This window comes from Hakea prostrata, chromosome 9 (genome assembly GCF_041222555.1).
Source record: "Hakea prostrata isolate BN-2017 chromosome 9, UWA_Hpros_2, whole genome shotgun sequence".
Taxonomy (NCBI): domain Eukaryota; kingdom Viridiplantae; phylum Streptophyta; class Magnoliopsida; order Proteales; family Proteaceae; genus Hakea; species Hakea prostrata.
In genome coordinates, this window is record NC_142608.1 from 30,451,975 (window position 1) to 30,470,065 (window position 18,091).

General features: G+C 40.4%; 1 pseudogene; it reads right to left on the minus strand.

The window, feature by feature from the left end:
- LOC149005105 (ATP-dependent zinc metalloprotease FTSH 2, chloroplastic-like) overlaps window positions 1-18,091 on the minus strand; it is a 36,685-nt pseudogene that overhangs the window by 13,531 nt on the left and 5,063 nt on the right.

Below are 18,091 nucleotides of genomic sequence, written 5' to 3' on the forward strand. Positions count from 1 at the left end.
ATGTCCTTTTGACATTTATGTCCTTGGACCTCATTGGGAGTAGTATGGGATATTTCCAATGTTGCCTTTGACGCTTTCCCTGATTATTGGTTTTCATACCCAGGACTTGTCTAGCAGTGTTTGGCTAGGTTATACCCCTGTTATATCAGAACCGAATCGGAAGGGTATTAAGACCGAACGACCCGTGGTAGCAATGGGGATTCATGGGTGCTCAAGACCGGTGAGTTATATCCGTGAGGGGACATGAATCACATTGTGGGGACCATTTGTGGGTAGAGTTGCATATGGATAGACTTGGGCTCATGGGAGTTCAAGACCGGTAACCAACCCATGAGAGGACATGAGAGCTTCCTGTTTACTATATGTGGATGACCTATAGGGTTGATGAGTCCATATTTGAGAGAGTGGGATACGCTGACTCTAGTGTGAAGGATACCGGAAAGGATCCCAAGAGGGGAGGAATGGACGTATCTGGATCTGAGTTGATATGACTAAGTAGAAGACTTGTATTGGGCTAGGCTTTACCTTGACATGCGCCAATACTTAGACCAAACGGTGATGTGAGAGAGAGGTGACTTAACCCCTAACCATGGATTGTCCAAGATGGATGAAGGACCCACTACCAACCGGCGTTGTGTGATGAAACCTACCCAAAGAAGTATGGTGCTATGACTTAAAGCATGTCTGCCTATAGAGACCAGCATACATAGAGTTAGACTCATACATGCATTGTTGCCTCATATCATATCATCTTATGCTTTGTTGTGATACTATGTTATTTATGCTATTATGGAATAACTTGCCTTGCTGAGTTTCTTTGAAACTCACTCCTTTTTATACAATATCCTTTGTTAGAATATTCTACAGGTTTTGATGGCTATGAAGCGCAATATGAGGAAGCGCAAGATGAAGAAGCGTACCATACGCAAAGTGCTGGCGACTACGAAGATTACTGTGAGGATCCCTCGAGTGGTCTCTCTGGTTACCAGGATTAGCCCTACTGTGGAGTGGGAGCGTTTGAGCATCATCGATGAAGTCTATGTCTATGAGGACATCCTTTATAAAGTAGAAAAGACTCTAGTTTAGATTATATCTTTCTTTCTTGTTTTTAGAATCAGTTGTAATCCCATTTGATTTTCGAACTACATTCCGCTATACTCGTGGAGTGAGATTCTGCCTCACTCTACTTTTGATTTATATATTCATTGGTATCTTTTCCGCACTCTGATGAATATCTCATTACTTTACCTTGATTCATTGAATAATATTGTTAACATTGATTTAGTCTTGTTCTTGATTATATTGTTGTGAATGTGGGAGGTTGATTTCTCTAACTACTGGATCTTGTGGACTATGGATCACACACTCGGGTATGCCAGATAGGGTACCGGCTAGGTGGATGTGACAGAGTGGTATCAGAGCCCACAGTTCCAAGTGAAATCCTAACCACAGAAACAATGATAGAACATTCCTGAGTCATAAATCTAAAAGTGACTCAAGTATTCTTAGAAGTGAATAATAGAACACTTGAATTAAAAACTTAAAAGTGAAGAATAATATACTCTGAATAATACACAATAATTCTGATTTAACAAACATCACTTAATACAACAAAGGAAATGCATAGTGTACAATAAGATGGTGAAACAAAAGTGAACCTCATTAATTTTAGGAAAGTGCTACAACAAGTTACATTTGAGAAACATAAAAGGAAATCCTAGTACAATCTATCTAAGACTACTGTCTCTGCTCTCTCAGTGCTCTAACATCCTCTACAACCTGAGTCAACTGTGACTCCATCCTCTCCTGTCTCGCCTCTGTCCTCCCTAACATGGAAGTCATAGAGCGCATCTGTGCACATCGCCCCGCAGTCTCTGGAACTGCTAGCGAAGGGCCTCCAGTCTCAAAGTGTGATGATGTGGGAATATTCTGATGACCCTTATCTGCCTCACTCATCTCAATGTCATTTCCTGCCTGGTCATCTGTATCTGGACCTGTATCCTGATCACCATCATCTGACTCATCATCATCCTCATCAGTCTCAAGACCATCATCATCATCTGACCTCTCGGTCTGAGTAATCTGCATCTGCTGAATAGTCCTGGTTCCGACGGCATAGCCAAGCAATCGTCTCTGCATCGGTGTATCCTCCAGCCTCACACCGAAATGCCGGAAGACAAGTGTGAGTAGACGACCGAAGCAAAGGTTCCTTACGCCCGGTGACGTCATGACCTCTAGCATGACGTTCTGGATGATGAAGGAAAGATCAATCTCGAAACCCTGATATATGCGGTAAATCAGTAGAGCATCCATCACTGATACTCTCTCGTGATGCCCTGCCTTTGGGATGATGTTGCGGCCTACAATGCGACCGATGATTCTAGCCGAATCTGTCATCTGTGCACTGGTCCGTGGCATATAGCATCTGTCATCTCTCCAGAGTGTGATGCAAATCTCATGAAGCTCATGTGGTAGTAAGAAAGCATCTATCTCTGTCACTGCCGGTATCCATACACACTCATGAGGATAGTGTGGTACTCTGAAGATCTCGGCCAATGTGATAGTAGAAAATCGAATCCGTGTCTCTCGAACTCGACTCTCTAAGATCAACTCGAATGGACCTCGTCTCCGACCCTCCTCAACTGATGTAAGGTTGCTATAGAACAACTTCACTAAATCTGGGTAAACTGGAAGATCCTCAGTGAAAAGATGCGTCCACTCCATCATATCGAATCTCTGACGGATCCGAAATGTGGTAAGCTGTCGTAGCCTGAGTAATCTGCCATACTCAATGCGGCACCGCTCGAAGAAGGCCTCATATAAGTACTCCACTCGGGGTGTACTGAATAGATCTCTGCGGTTAACTTCGTCTCTCGGCTCCAAAAGTGGAACCGGACCTCTAGCTCTGCCTATCCTCCCACCCTGTCGTCCGCGAGGAGGCATGATGTCAATATAGCTGTAAAGAAGACAAGAAGAGAATTGACATTAGTAGAATTTCAAAATTTCAGCATGAAGGGTATTTTCGTAATTTTTCGGAAATTTTCGATTTTGGCAAAATTTCAGTTTAAGCATACTAGCATGTGCATGATACTTAGAATAGTAGGTTAGCATGTTTTATTGAGAAAAAACTTATCAATTTGATGATCTAAAGGACAAAATTCATCAAGCATAGAAAGGGGGAAAATTTTCAAATTAGGTCAAAATGCGATTTTTGAAGTTTGGAATTGGCTTAATCGATTTAGATACGCAAGTTCTTCATATCATTGCAAGAATGTAGGAATTTATTTGAAGGCGAAACTCTTTGTGGTTTGAAAATGAGAGAAGATTTTCAAAAGAGGGTTTTCGGTTGAGAAATCGTTAGCAAGAAACCATGAGATCGATAGCAAGCGTTGTAAAGACATGGCATTGTATTAAGATCACCTAGAACACATTCCTATACATTCCTAGACATGTTTCCCAGCAATCCTAGCAAGTAAATCATGATATTTGAAAGAATGCATCTCAGTTTAGAAGTTGTAAAGCAAGGAAATGAGAGATTTTACCTTAGATGGTGTTGCAAGAATGTTGAAGACTTGTTCTTGAAGTTAGATGGCCTAGAATGACTCTTGAAGACTTTAGAGAACCTTGCCCTAGAGCTCTCCCACGAAGCTTGGTGTTTTGAAGTGAGAATGAAATGAAAAATGTGATTTTTAAGGTGTTTTTCGCGCCTTTGTTTTGCGTGGGGTCATTCGCTTGGGTCGGATTGAAGACTCGACCCAGCCACTCGACCCAAGGTGAAATTTTTTGGAAATTTGGGATAATTTTGGGATTTTGATATATAATTCTTGGGTGACTTTTTAATGATTAAAATGATGATTTTTAGTCTTATTTGGATATGCTAAGACTAAGGTTAAGTGGTTATTGATGGTATGTTGCAAAATTTTTTATGTTTTTGACTTTGATTTTGCAGAATGATTGTGCTAAGGAATCGCAATATTGGTTCTAATAGTACTGGAAATGAGGAAGAAGTACTTCATGGAGATACTCCTAATGGTAGTACTGGTCAGCACACTAATGTGAATGGTGACAATACAACCGGTATACCTAATGCTCCGGAAGTGAACGGTTTTCGTGATATTGCCAACATCATGGGCAACATCATGCAGCAGCAGTCGAATCAGTTCAACTAGATGATGACGGGTTTCATGACTCTTCATACTGAGACTCGTACTGGTGTGGATGGGACTCCTCATACCGCAGTTCCTAATGCGGAAAGGTTAGCTGGAACTCCTCATACTCGGCTGATGGAAAGTTTTCGGAAGATGCAAGTGTCTTCTTTCACTGGTGTTACTAAGGACACTTTGTTTCCTAACAAGTGGCTGAGGGAATTAGAGAAAGCATTCCGTCACTTGCAGTGTTCTGAAGCACAGAAGATCTTGTTTGCCGAACAAAAGCTTCAGCAAGAAGCAGATGCTTGGTGGACCTCCACTCGTCCTATTTTGGAAACCTTGCATGTTGGTGGAATAACTTGGGAAATTTTCAGGGATGCATTTTGTAAGAACTATTTCCCTGAAGCAGTGACTGATGCAAAGGAAGCTGAGTTCATGGCCCTTACTCAAGGACTTTTGTCTGTTTTGGAATATCAACAGAAGTTTGAGGAATTATTTTACTTTGCCCCTGAATCTGTAAGACCTGATCGTGCCAAGGCAAAGAAGTTTTCAAGGGATTGCGTCCTACAATCAAGGCTTATTTGACTGTGATTCCGATTGAGAGCTACGCTCAAGTAGTTCAAGTTTCAAAGAAGATTGAAGAAACTGAAAAAGAAAGTGCACGTGTGCAAAGGACTTGGCAGCCAAGGAATAATGGTTTGGTTGACCGTTCGGAAAGAAGATTCATTAGGCCTACACCGTATCCTACTCCTAGTTTTCAGCCTAGAAGTGTGAGCCAAAATGCTAGTATTTCACTAGCTGGACAACAGCGTCAATTCAGTGGGAACAGACAAATTGCGAATGTTCCAAGTGCTAAGTCAGTGAGTGTGAATCCTCGACCTATGGGTCTGAAATCTCCAGTAGTAGTACCTTCAGTTGGACCGCCGGTTTGTTTCTTTTGTAAGCAGCCCGGTCATTTTGCTCGTACTTTTCCCAAGAAGCCTAATCAGCCCTTTGTTCCTGTAGCAAAGAGTGTATCTGCCCCTGTGCCTGGAAAAGTGTTTAGTATATCTAGTACTGAACAAGATACAAGTCATGAAGTTGTGACAGGTACTTTGTTAATCGCTTCTATTCCTGCATTTGTATTGTTTGATACGGGTGCATCTTATTCGTTCATTTCGTCTGCATTGATTATGAAGACTGACTTGATACCTAAGAATTTGTCTAGTTGTTTAATGATTAGTACTCCTACTAGATCAGTTGTGAAACTAGATAAAGTGATAGAAGATTGTCTCGTTATGATTTGTGAGAAGAAATTGAAAGCCGATTTAGTGATTCTTGACATGAAAGATTTTGATGTGATTCTTGGAATTGATTGGTTGACAGCCCATAAGGCTGTAATTGTTTGCTTCGAGGAAAATTCAATTTCAGATTAGTAGAAATTCAGCCTTTGAATTTCAATGTGATAAAGGAAGAGTTAGTAAGAAGACTTTGTCTGCGTTGATGCAAGTCTGTGCATTAGTGGAAAGTGCTGCAGCTGAAAGTGAAGTCAAGGAAGTGAAAAAGAAGCTTGAAGAAGTTGAAGTTGTTTGTGATTTCAAGGATGTCTTTCCGGATGATTTATCAGGATTACCTCCGGATAGAGAGTTGGAATTTTCGATTGAATTAATTCCAAGAGCCGCTCTGGTATCTAAAGCTCCATATAGAATGGTGCCTACCGAGTTGAAAGAACTACAAGACCAGCTGAATGAACTCTCAGATAAAGGTTATATACAGCCTAGTGTATCGCCTTGGGGAGCCCTAGTTTTGTTTGTTAAGAAGAAGGATGGTAGTATGCGTATGTGCATTGATTACCATGAGTTGAACAAATTGACCATTAAGAATAGGTATCCGCTGCCTCGGATTGATGATCTTTTTGACCAGTTAAGAGGTGCAGCAGTGTTCTCAAAGATTGATTTGAGATCCGGATGTCATCAGTTGAAGGTAAAAGCTAGTGACATTTGTAAGACAGCTTTTAGGACAAGATATGGTCATTTTGAGTTTAGAGTCATGCCTTTCGGTTTGACTAATGCTCCTGCTGTGTTTATGGACTTGATGAATCAAGTATTTCATGATGTGTTAGATAAGTTCGTTATTGTCTTTATCGATGACATTTTGATTTACTCAAAGAGCGAAGAAGAGCATCGGAAGCATCTTGGTATTACTTTGCAAAGACTAAGAGATAAGAAGTTGTATGCCAAGTTTAGTAAGTGTGATTTCTGGCTTCCAAGAGTGGTATTTCTTGGTCATGTTGTTTCAGCCGAAGGTATTCGTGTCGATCTTGACAAGGTTAAGACAGTTGCCGAGTGGGAAAGACCGAAGACGGTGTCTGAAATAAGAAGTTTATTAGGTTTGGCTGGTTATTATAGGAGATTTATTGAGAACTTTTCTAAGTTGGCTGCTCCTATGACTAAGCTAACTAGGAAAGAAGAGAAGTTTGTTTGGTCTGACGCATCTGAGAAGAATTTTCAAGAATTGAAGGATAGATTGACAAGTGCCCCGGTTTTGACTATACCCGATAATTCCGGTGGTGCGACGATCTATCCTGATGCGTCTAAGATTGGTTTGGGTTGTGTTTTAATGCAACATGGGAAGGTGATAGCTTATGCTTCAAGGCAATTGAAGGTATATGAGCGGAATTATCCCACTCATGATTTGGAACTTGCAGCCGTTGTTTTTGCCCTAAAGATTTGGAGACATTACTTGTATGGTGAGAAGATTGCGATTTTCACAAATCATAAGTGCTTAAAGTATTTCTTTACCCAAAAGGAGTTAAATATGAGACAAAGAAGATGGTTGGAATTAGTCTCTGACTATGATTGTGGTATCCAGTATCATCCTGGTAAAGCAAATTGCGTTGCGGACGCTCTTAGTAGGAAAAGTAACAAGAAGGATTTAGATTTGAATGCTATGAGCAAGTTGTTGTTGAAGTCAATTTCAGATTTTGAATTGGAAATTGTTTTGCAAAGTTCAGATGTTATGCTTTCAGCCATGACAGCAAGATCCACCCTTAGGGATCGAATTGTTGCCTTGCAAGAATCGGAATCCTGAATTGAAAGAGAAGATAGAGAAGATTTCTTTAAATTCTGATTTGGACCCTGATTTTAGTATATCTATGGATGGTGCGTTATTGTTTAGAGGAAGACTTTGTGTGCCAGCAGTTGAAGAAGTTAAAAAGGAAATTTTGAAGGAAGCACACCAGTCAATCTTTATCATACATCCAGGAGGTACAAAAATGTATAAGGATTTGAAAGAACATTTTTGGTGGATTGGATTGAAGTCTGATGTGGAAGATTTTGTAGCTAAGTGTGAGACTTGTCAATGTGTTAAAGCTGTTCGACAACCTCCGTTTGGATTATTGCAGCCCTTACCCTTGCCTGGTTGGAAATGGGAGAACATTACTATGGACATCGTGACTAGTTTGCCCCGAACAAGTAAAGGTAATGATACTGTGTGGGTAATTGTTGATAGATTGACCAAATCAGCCCATTTTATTCCTATGAAGATCACTCACACTATGGATAAGTTAGCTAGGCTTTATGTGGACAATGTTGTTCGTCTGCATGGATTGCCTGTGAGTATTGTGTCTGATCGTGACCCTAGATTTACTTAAAGATTTTGGAATAGTTTGCAGAAAGCTTTGGGAACCCAGTTGAATTTGAGTATTGCTCACCACCCTCAGTCTGATGGACAGTCTGAGTGGACAATTCAGATTTTGGAAGATATGTTTAGATCGTGTGTTGTTGATATGAGTGGTAATTGGGATGAACATTTAGCTTTGGTTGAGTTTGCTTATAATAATAGTTATCAGTCTACAATAGGCATGGCTCATTTTAAAGCTTTATATGGAAACACTTGTAGAACACCTCTGTATTGGACCGAAACTGGAGAAAGGAAAGTGTTAGGACCAGAAATGATTGAAGCTACCAGTGCGATGGTAGATATGATAAGAGAAAGGATTAAGACTGCTCAGTCAAGACAAAAATCTTATGCTGATAGAAGAAGGTCATATTTGGAATTTCAAGTTGGTGAGAACATTTTTCTAAAGGTATCGCCTATGAAGGGTGTAATGAGGTTTAATGTGAAAGGAAAGCTTAGTCCTCGTTATATTGGACCTTATGAGATTCTTGAAAGAATTGGATCAGTTGCTTATCGTTTGGCTTTACCTCCATCACTCGCTGAGACTCATAACGTATTTCATGTTTCAATGCTTCGGAAGTATGTTGAGAACCCAGATCACATACTGTCACATCCTCCCAGCTGGTACCCTATCTGGCGTACCCGAGAGTGTGATCCACAGCCCAAAGATCAGGTATCGAGTAATCAACCTCCCACATAAACAATAACATAATCATGAACAATAATAATAAAAGTGCGGAAGATAAACCATAGATCCAAATAAGGAAATGATGAATCATTTATAAATCAGAGTACTAGATATAATCAGAGTGTCTAAATCAGATAAATAAAGTGAGGCGAAATCCCACTCTACAACCAGCGGAAAAGTAGTTCTAAAAGAGAATAAGCAAGATAGAATCTAATCCCAATAGCAGGTACAATAGGTAACTAAATTGTTCTCAATCTTATAGACAATATCCCTATAGGTATAAATCTCATACACGACACAAGGGCGCTTCCACTCTATGGTCGGACTAAGCATTGTACGGAGCATAACCACTCGCGGGATCTTCAGTGTAATTGTTGTAACCGCAATCACCTTCCTGGAGATATGCCTCTTCTCCTTGCGCTTCTTCATACGGGCCGTCATGATATTCAGAACCTGTAGAATAGTCTAACAAACATTGTATAATAAAGGAATGAGTTTCAAAGAAACTCAGTAAGGCAGTTAAATCCATAATAACATAAATGGCAGGATTTCAAAGCAAACATAAATGCAATATGGTATGAGACAAACAATGAATGTATGAATCTAACTCTACATATGCTGGTCTCTATTGGCAGACATGCTTTAAGTCATAGCACCGTACTTCTTTAGGAAGGTCTCAATAGAGCATCATCAGTTGGTAATGGGTCCGGCATCCCTCGGGACATTCCATGGCTGGGGGTATTGGTCACCACTCTCTCACATCACCATTGGTCTAAGTACCGGCGCATGTCAGGGTAAAGCCTAGCCAAATGCAAGTCTTCTACTTAGTTACATCAAGTCAGATCCAGATACGTCCATTCCTCGTCCCTGACGATCCTTTCCGGTATCCTTCACACTAGAGTCCTCATAGTCCCTGACTACGGACTCATCAACCCTACTGGTTATCCACATATGGTAAACCGGAAGCTCTCACGTCCCCTCACGGGTTGGTTACCGGTCTTGAGCGCCCGTGAGCCCAAGTCTATCCATATGCAACCCTACCAATAAATGGCCCCCACAATGTGATTCCTGTCCTCTCACGGGTTGGTTACCGGTCTTGAGCGCCCATGAATCCCCATTGCTACCACGGGTCGTTCGGTCTCAATACCCCTCCGATTAGGGTCTGACATAACGGGACATCCTAGCCAAACACTACTAGACAGTCCTAAATATGTCATCCAACAGTTTAGGAAGGTGTCCAGAGGGCATCTCCGGAAACATCCCATAATATTCCCGTAGTAGTCCAAGGACAGAAGTGTCAAAAGGACACCTCTCCTTTCCAAACCATACTTAAGCATACACAAGCATCAATTCATAACATCACATATATGGTAACTTCATATATGGAGAGAAATCAATAATTACAATCAATTTGTATATAACTGGTAAGTAAATCATACATGAGTCAATTCAATATAAATAAGTAATGCTACTGATATCAAGACAGTACCACAATAGTATAACATTATAAGAATCTATTTAAAGAAATAAATTAACAAGATTCATATATAGAAACTAAGATATGCAATTTATGTTGTTAAAGAAGTAACCATCCTTACCTTTTATAACTTGCAAAGGAATCCTAAGAAATCAAGTAAGATCTTGACAAACTTGAGAAGAAGGTCCTAAACAAGTGTATACAACATATTAGGAAAGATCCCTAACAGAAAAGATACCAAAACATCCAAAACAGACCAATTCTGGAGTTGCTGTACTCATTGGTCGATTGGATTGGTCTACTGCCTCAGTCGACCAATCAGTCGACCAATGCAGATAGTAGCCTAAAAAAAACAGAGTTTTAAGATATAAAATCCGAATTTGGTGGTTCAAAAGGGTACTAAACAAGGGGTAAACTACATTAGTAGTATCCTAACATATAGGGGATCTCAAAACACTAATCAAATCTAGTCATCAAGATACAAATTAGGAAACAAAAAGTTACCATAATTAGATCAATCATGGTTTTTGAAGAATTCAAGATAGAAATCAAAGACAAGAACAATAGGAGAATGAATCGTTGATTCAGGTAAAGGTATCATGAAAGGCATACTTAGATCTTCAAGAAAATAGACCTAAGAGCATAAACCTAAATAAGGAAACAAAACCTACCATATATGTAACTATCATGATTCATGAAGAAAACATGGTATGGTAGAAGAGAAACCACTAGAGATTGATAGATCATGGATCATGAAAAGAAAACACAGCAATTGACTACTAACATGATCAATATAGTAGATCTAAGGAGATCAGAATTCAAATCAAAAGATAAACAAAGACAAGATCATGATTTGATCATGATTCCTTCAAAAGCTTGCAATGATCATGGTTAAGATCATTGCATTAGCCATTAATCCTTAGGAAGATCATGAGAGACAAGTCCAGAGATGTTTGCAACAGAGAATGCAACATCTCCTCTACTGTCTCAACTCAAAAAGGAAAGAAAAACAGAGATGGAGGAGAAGAAGAGAGTGTAGACATACCTTTGATGCAAAGGAAGAGTTTTGGAAGATCCGTCAAGAAAACACCAAGGATGCAAGGGAGATGACTTGCAGAGGTCTTTGGTTCGTTCCAAAGAGTTTGGAGGCAGAAAATACGAAGTAGACTCGAGATTGGACTTAAATAGAGCAAGCAAGACCTAATTGCCAAAGATAGCACCCATTGGTCGAGTGGATTGGTCGACTGGTCTAGTCGACCAATCAGTTCAGCAACTCCTAAACAGGGAATTGAAGACCCAGATCAAATCCAATCCTAAAGGGGTTTTGCACACACACCAAGTGACTTACCTAATAGGTAGAAATGCCTTCAAACCATGATAGAGAGCACTCCAAGTCCATCAACTAATCCGATCTTCATCAAGATTCAGTTTCCATAAATAGAACCTCATCATCAACTCTCATGGATTCAAAGATAGACACCAAGTCCTCCACTGGGATGGCCCAAAGCTGACTTCTTCCTTTACTTCGGGTCACTGGACCTACAAATAACAAGGTTTCCGGGTCAAGGTTAGAGCTGGGTTTTACACATACTACAGCAAGAACCTGAAGGACTTTGTGCTGATTTATCTTATAAGGAAGAACCGGTTAAAATCTTGGATAAAAAGGACAAGCAGTTAAGGAATCGAACTATCCCTTTGGTGAAGATTTAGTGGAAGAACCTTACCCCTGAAGAAGCGTTTTGGGAAAAAGAAGAAGCTATGAAGGAGAAGTTTCCTCATCTTTTTGGAAGTTCAGGTATACTTTCAATTTCGAGGACGAAATTTCTTTTAAGGAGGGGGAAATGTGAAACCTGGCCATAACCTTAACCCGGATACTCTTTGATTGTAGGTCCGAAGACCCGAAGTAGAAGTGAAAGTCAACTATGGGCCATATTGGTAGATGATATAGTGTTCGACTCCGAACCTATGGAGATTGAAGATGATGCCCCATACTTGAAGTCAGTGTTGGATATAGAGAAGAGACTGCACCTTGATGAAGAGAAGATTAGTTGATGACCTTAGAGCTTGGTGGGATATGATTTAAAGCCATTTTTCCATGCTAGGTATGTTATAGAATATGTGTTTAAAGTTTTGTTTGATTCTGAGTAGTGGAAGACCCTCAAATCCCTATTTTTGGCTTTGCTGTCAGCCTGGGTCGAGTGCTTGGGTCGAGTGCTCAATGCTACCCAACCAATCCACCCAGAGTTGCTGAACTCGAACAGAATCTTCTGTTTTGAGAATCTTGCTATATATACCCCATGACTTCGTGATTTTAGTATCCCTAGCCTCCATAACACCTAGAGAACGAAGGGAAACCATCTCCAAGCCTCCAAGAGTGAAGAAGAAGACCTAATCTTGCAATCTTGCAAACTCTCTCTCTTGTTCTTCAATTAAAGGTTAGTAATCTATCTTTTATGTTAATGATTTATTCTTTCTATGATCACTCTCATCTCTGAACTGAGATTATGATGAAGATGCTGCAACCTTGTAGTCATATCTTTACAATCTCTTTTCATTCTCTTGTACTATGATCATCTCATTCATTCTTAACATGATTCTTATGATTTCTTCTTAAACTATGATAATATTTCCTATTTTGATTCATTCTAGCATTATAGATGCTTCTCTATGATTATTCATACCTTTGATCTACTGTGTTCTTGTACTAGAATGAGATCTAATCATCTCTTTCATTCATAGCATGTTTCCAATGAAAACTATGATTTTTACCAAAATAGAAACTATGGTTCTAAACTAGGAAGTAATGTTTTAATGGTGGTTTGATGTCTAAATTATACTTTCTAGGCTTAGACTACTGTGTTAGACAATCCCTCCAAGTTTCGTCGCATTCCGGTTTGTGTAGCATAGGTTTCGAATCAAGATTCCCTTTTTATTTTCGGATTTGCCCTTGGGCAGATTGCCTGGGTCGACTGGCCAATGATACCCAGCCAATCAACCCGCAACAGCAGAATCTGTTTTCTTCGTCCGATTTGATTCGAATCATGCTTATTCTTTTAGGACTACTTCCTAATGATTGTGTGATGCTATTTTAGGGATTATTTGCTAACTTTGGATTCATCCTCTTGTTCGTCTGGAATATTCTCGGATCTATTTAAGGTAAGGAAAGTTGTTACCATATTAACATAGATTTGCATAGATTTAGTTTCTAATTTGGGAACTACTTAGATTTGCTACTGTTATGTTAGTTTTTATTTTGATATGAATGCTGCAAGTACATTAGGATCTTATTTCCTTACTTACTTTATGTACTTGATTATGTATGAATACTTACTCATGTATGTTTTCTTATTTATTTAATCTTGTCTTATTATACTCTTTCATATGATGTGATATTTGTCGTGGATGATATGACTGAATTATGATTGTGATTGCTTAGGTATGATTTGGGATTGGGGAATGTCCTTCTGACATTTCTGTCCTTGGACCTCATTGGGAGTAGTATGGGATATTTCTAATGTTGCCCTTTGACGCTTTCCCGGATTATTGGTTTTCATACCTAGGACTTGTCTAGCAGTGTTTGGCTAGGTTATACCCCTGTTATATCAGACCCGAATCGGAAGGGTACTGAGACCGAACGACCCGTGGTAGCAATGGGGATTCATGGGTGCTCAAGACCGGTGAGTTATATCTGTGAGGGGATATGAATCACATTGCGGGGACCATTTGTGGGTAGAGTTGCATATGGATAGACTTGGGCTCATGGGCATTCAAGACCGGTAACCAACCCATGAGAGGACATGAGAGATTCCCGTTTACTATATTTGGATGACCTATTTGAGTCCGTATTTTATAGGGTTGATGAGTCCGTATTTGAGAGAGTGGGATACGCTGACTCTAGTGTGAAGGATACTGGAAATGATCCCGAGAGGGGAGGAATGGACGTATCTGGATCTGAGTTGATATGACTAAGTAGAAGACTTGCATTGGGCTAAGCTTTACCTTGACATGCGCCAATACTTAGACCAAACGGTGATGTGAGAGAGAGGTGACTTAACCCCTAACCATGGATTGTCCAAGATGGATGAAGGACCCACTACCAACCAGCGTTGTGTGATGAGACCTACCCAAAGAAGTATGGTGCTATGACTTAAAGCATGTCTGCCTATAGAGACCAGCATACATAGAGTTAGACTCATACATGCATTGTTGCCTCATATCATATCATCTTATGCTTTGTTGTATAACTATGTTATTTATGCTATTATGGAATAACTTGCCTTGCTGAGTTTCTTTGAAACTCACTCCTTTTTGTACAATATCCTTTGTTAGAATATTCTACAGGTTTTGATGGCTATGAAGCGCAAGATGAAGAAGCGTACCATACGCAAAGTGCTGGCGACTACGAAGATTATTGTGAGGATCCCTCGAGTGGTCTCTTTGGTTACCAGGATTAGCCCTACTGTGGAGTGGGAGCGTTTGAGCATCATCGATGAAGTCTATGTCTATGAGGACATCCTTTATAAAGTAGAAAAGACTCTAGTTTAGATTACATCTTTCTTTCTTGTCTTTAGAATCAGTTGTAATTCCATTTGATTTTCGAACTACATTCCGCTGTACTCGTGGAGTGAGATTCCGCCTCACTCTACTTTTGAATTATATATCTATTGGTATCTTTTCCGCACTCTGATGAATATCTCGTTACTCTACCTTGATTCACTGAATAATATTGTTAACATTGATTTAGTCTTGTTCTTGATTATATTGTTGTGAATGTGGGAGGTTGATTTCTCTAACTACTGGATCTTGTGGACTGTGGATCACACACTCGGGTATGCCAGATAGGGTACCGGCTGGGTGGATGTGACACTTCCCATCTGTCTTTACTGTTCCCTCCATTCCAGCCACAATCCTATAGTCATCAATCTCCTTGGATGATACCGCAGTCTTTCCACGACGACCAGCCAATATAGCAGCCTTATTTAAGAGGTTTACAAGATCTGCTCCACTAAAACTAGGTGTTCTCATGGCTATCACCTCGAGGGAAACATCCTCGTCAAACTTCTTATTGCTCGCATGAACCTTTAAGATTTCAGTTCGTCCACAAACATCTGGAACATCAACAGACACCTGATATGGAGAAGAAAGCAGATATCCAATGTTTCCCAGAAGTTAAAAGCAGCTCCAACAATGCATTGACGGACAGGGGAAATAAACATGCTGGCTACCTACCTGTCTATCAAAGCGCCCAGGCCTCAGTAAGGCAGAGTCAAGGATATCAGCACGGTTGGTTGCTGCAATCACAATGATACTAGTGTTGCACTCAAAACCATCCATTTCAGTCAAAAGCTGATTGAGGGTCTGCTCCCTTTCATCATTACCTCCTCCAATTCCAGTTCCTCTTTGCCGACCAACTGCATCAATTTCATCCACAAACACAATGCAAGGAGCATTCTCCTTTTCCTTTTTGAAGAGATCACGAACACGGGAAGCACCAACACCAACAAACATCTCAACGAATTCAGAACCCGAAATAGAGAAAAATGGGACACCTGCCTCACCAGCAATAGCTTTGGCAAGAAAAGTCTTTATAGTTCCTGGAGGACCAATTGTTGGTAATACTCCAATTAGTTCAATTCAATTAATTGATAAAGGGAAAGATTCTTTACCTGGATTCGCTGTCCCTTTTGTGAAGTATTCGCAACAGAAGTAAGTCTGGATCCACGTTCTCGTTCCACCACCAAATTTCTACCGGGATGATTCCACAATCACAAGGAAAGGGATGTATTTCCACAACCCAAATACCGTGTGGAAAGAAGATGGAAGAATGATCTAAGGCAAAAGAAGGAAACCTCCACTAGGATTCCCTTCCTGCGTTTCTTGGAGAGAGGGAGAGAGAGATGGGAGCCGCCTCCTTTTCTGGGAAAACTTAAGTAATGTAAACACACTCACTTATGCGGTGGTTATCAAAATATATAACCCTATTTTGTAACCGCCTTAATAGTGAGTTTCCAAATTTGCCCTTGGGCACCAACAGCTCCCACTTGCACTTGCACAAGGGCAAGTGTTAATCTTTCAATGTGTCACAGACACACATGTATATCTCAGATATACACATTCAATCTCTCTGCTATGTATCCCAGATACATAGACCTCTTGTGTCCCAGACACACATGTATATCCCAAATATACATATTCAATCTCTCTACTATGTATCCCAGACACATAGACCTCTTGTGTCCCAGACACACATGTATATCCCAGATATACATATATATTGATCTCTTTGCTATGTATCCCAGACACATAGACCACCTGTGTCCCAGACACTAATATCCACAAGTCATACTGGCAAAATGGGTTGTGCGACTGGTGATATACCTGCACGGGTGAGCCCCAAACTAGAAACCTTCCCAGAAGGCCAAAATGGCACATCACTCAAAGAAAATATCAAATAAGCATTAGTATAACACAGTGTCCTAGGTTTATTCATACTCACTAAACTGAAGGTATCTCGATCCCTTTGAGAGATCACCTTCTTGTCCTTAAAATTGTTCACTACTATAACATATACAGTCGGCGCCAGCAAACACTTTTGGGGTGCAGTTGAATCAAACCTTTCCTTTCGCCCCAGACCATCACTACACTTAGGATTGACTCCTTTCCCGGTAGTGCCCCTTTAGGTCGAATCTATCATGACCATAGGTAACACCCCAAAGTAGGCACATCAACCCTTCGTTTTATGATGTCGTCGAAAGTCACTAAGAACACTAATGGACCATAAGGTCTAGGACTCACACAATGAGAGGAGTAGGGATCCATCCTCTCATTTCCAATGATCGCTAAGCACACATAGTATGATATACGTGCTATGGTGGAGCATTCTATACAAAATAGAACGTATGTCCATCTCAACACCATACAGGTCTTAGTCTAGTTGCAACCTCTTGCGCCAAACCCGAGTTTCTTTATTGTCACCACCCTAGCGCCACATAAAGTACTCGCACCTGGCTCCTATAGGCAACATGAATAGTGGGAACATTCATGTCGATTCTCTTCACAATAGAAAAACTCATCTTGATTCCAAATCAAGGCGACATTATGATTATGAACTGACCTACACAAAGTCATTCACAATCCGTCTCATCTCTGCTCGCCTCCAAGGTGCCAGAGGCGAATGCTTGTGTGAGTGAGCCATTCTCTTGCCTATTGACATATCTTGTTTTATGCTAGAAAAACACAATCACACCGAAAGTGAATAAATGAAATGCTGGAATGAACTCATATTACTCATTAATAAGAAAGTCTCAGTACAAAAGTAAGTCACAATCTACGCAAGCCCAAGGATTTTTCATGAGAAATAAAAACATCATTGGCTATAGGTTTGGTTAGAGGGTCAGCTATCATCTGACTAGTAGATATGTGCTTAAGTACAACTTTCTTCCTTGATGTAATGTCTCTAACAAAGTGATATCTCAACTGTATATATTTGGTCTTCCCATGATACTTGGGGTCCTTGACATAGCTAAAAGCTGCCATACTATCATAGTAGACAAGGGCAACCTCTTTGGATGTCAACACAATCCCAGTATGTCGAAGGAATCTCCTCAACCAAACAGCCTCTTGAATCGCAACTGAGCATGCCACATACTCTGCTTCCATGGTAGAGAGGTTTATACAAGCCTGCTTCTTGCTACACCACAAAATGGCCCCGACATACAGCAAGAAAGCATATCCAGAGGTTGATTTGCACTCATCAATGTCTCCAGCCCAGTTGGCATCGCTATAGCCAACTAAGCGCAAATCCGATCCTTGGTAACACAACATGTAGTTACTCGTTCCTCAGAGATATTACCATATCTTCTTGACTACTTTCCAGTGCTCTATGCTTAGGTTTGATTGGTATCGACTAACCAAACCCACTGCATAACAAATACCGGTCTAGTACACATTATAGCGTACATAAGGCTACCTACTACACTGGAATATGGAACTCTTTCCATCTTGGTTTTCTCCTCTAGAGTCTTAGGACCCATATCAAGGCTCAAATGCAAACCCTTCTCCACTGGAGTATCAATTGGTTTGCAGTGTGTGCATCTGGTATCTCGTCAAGACTTTGTCAAT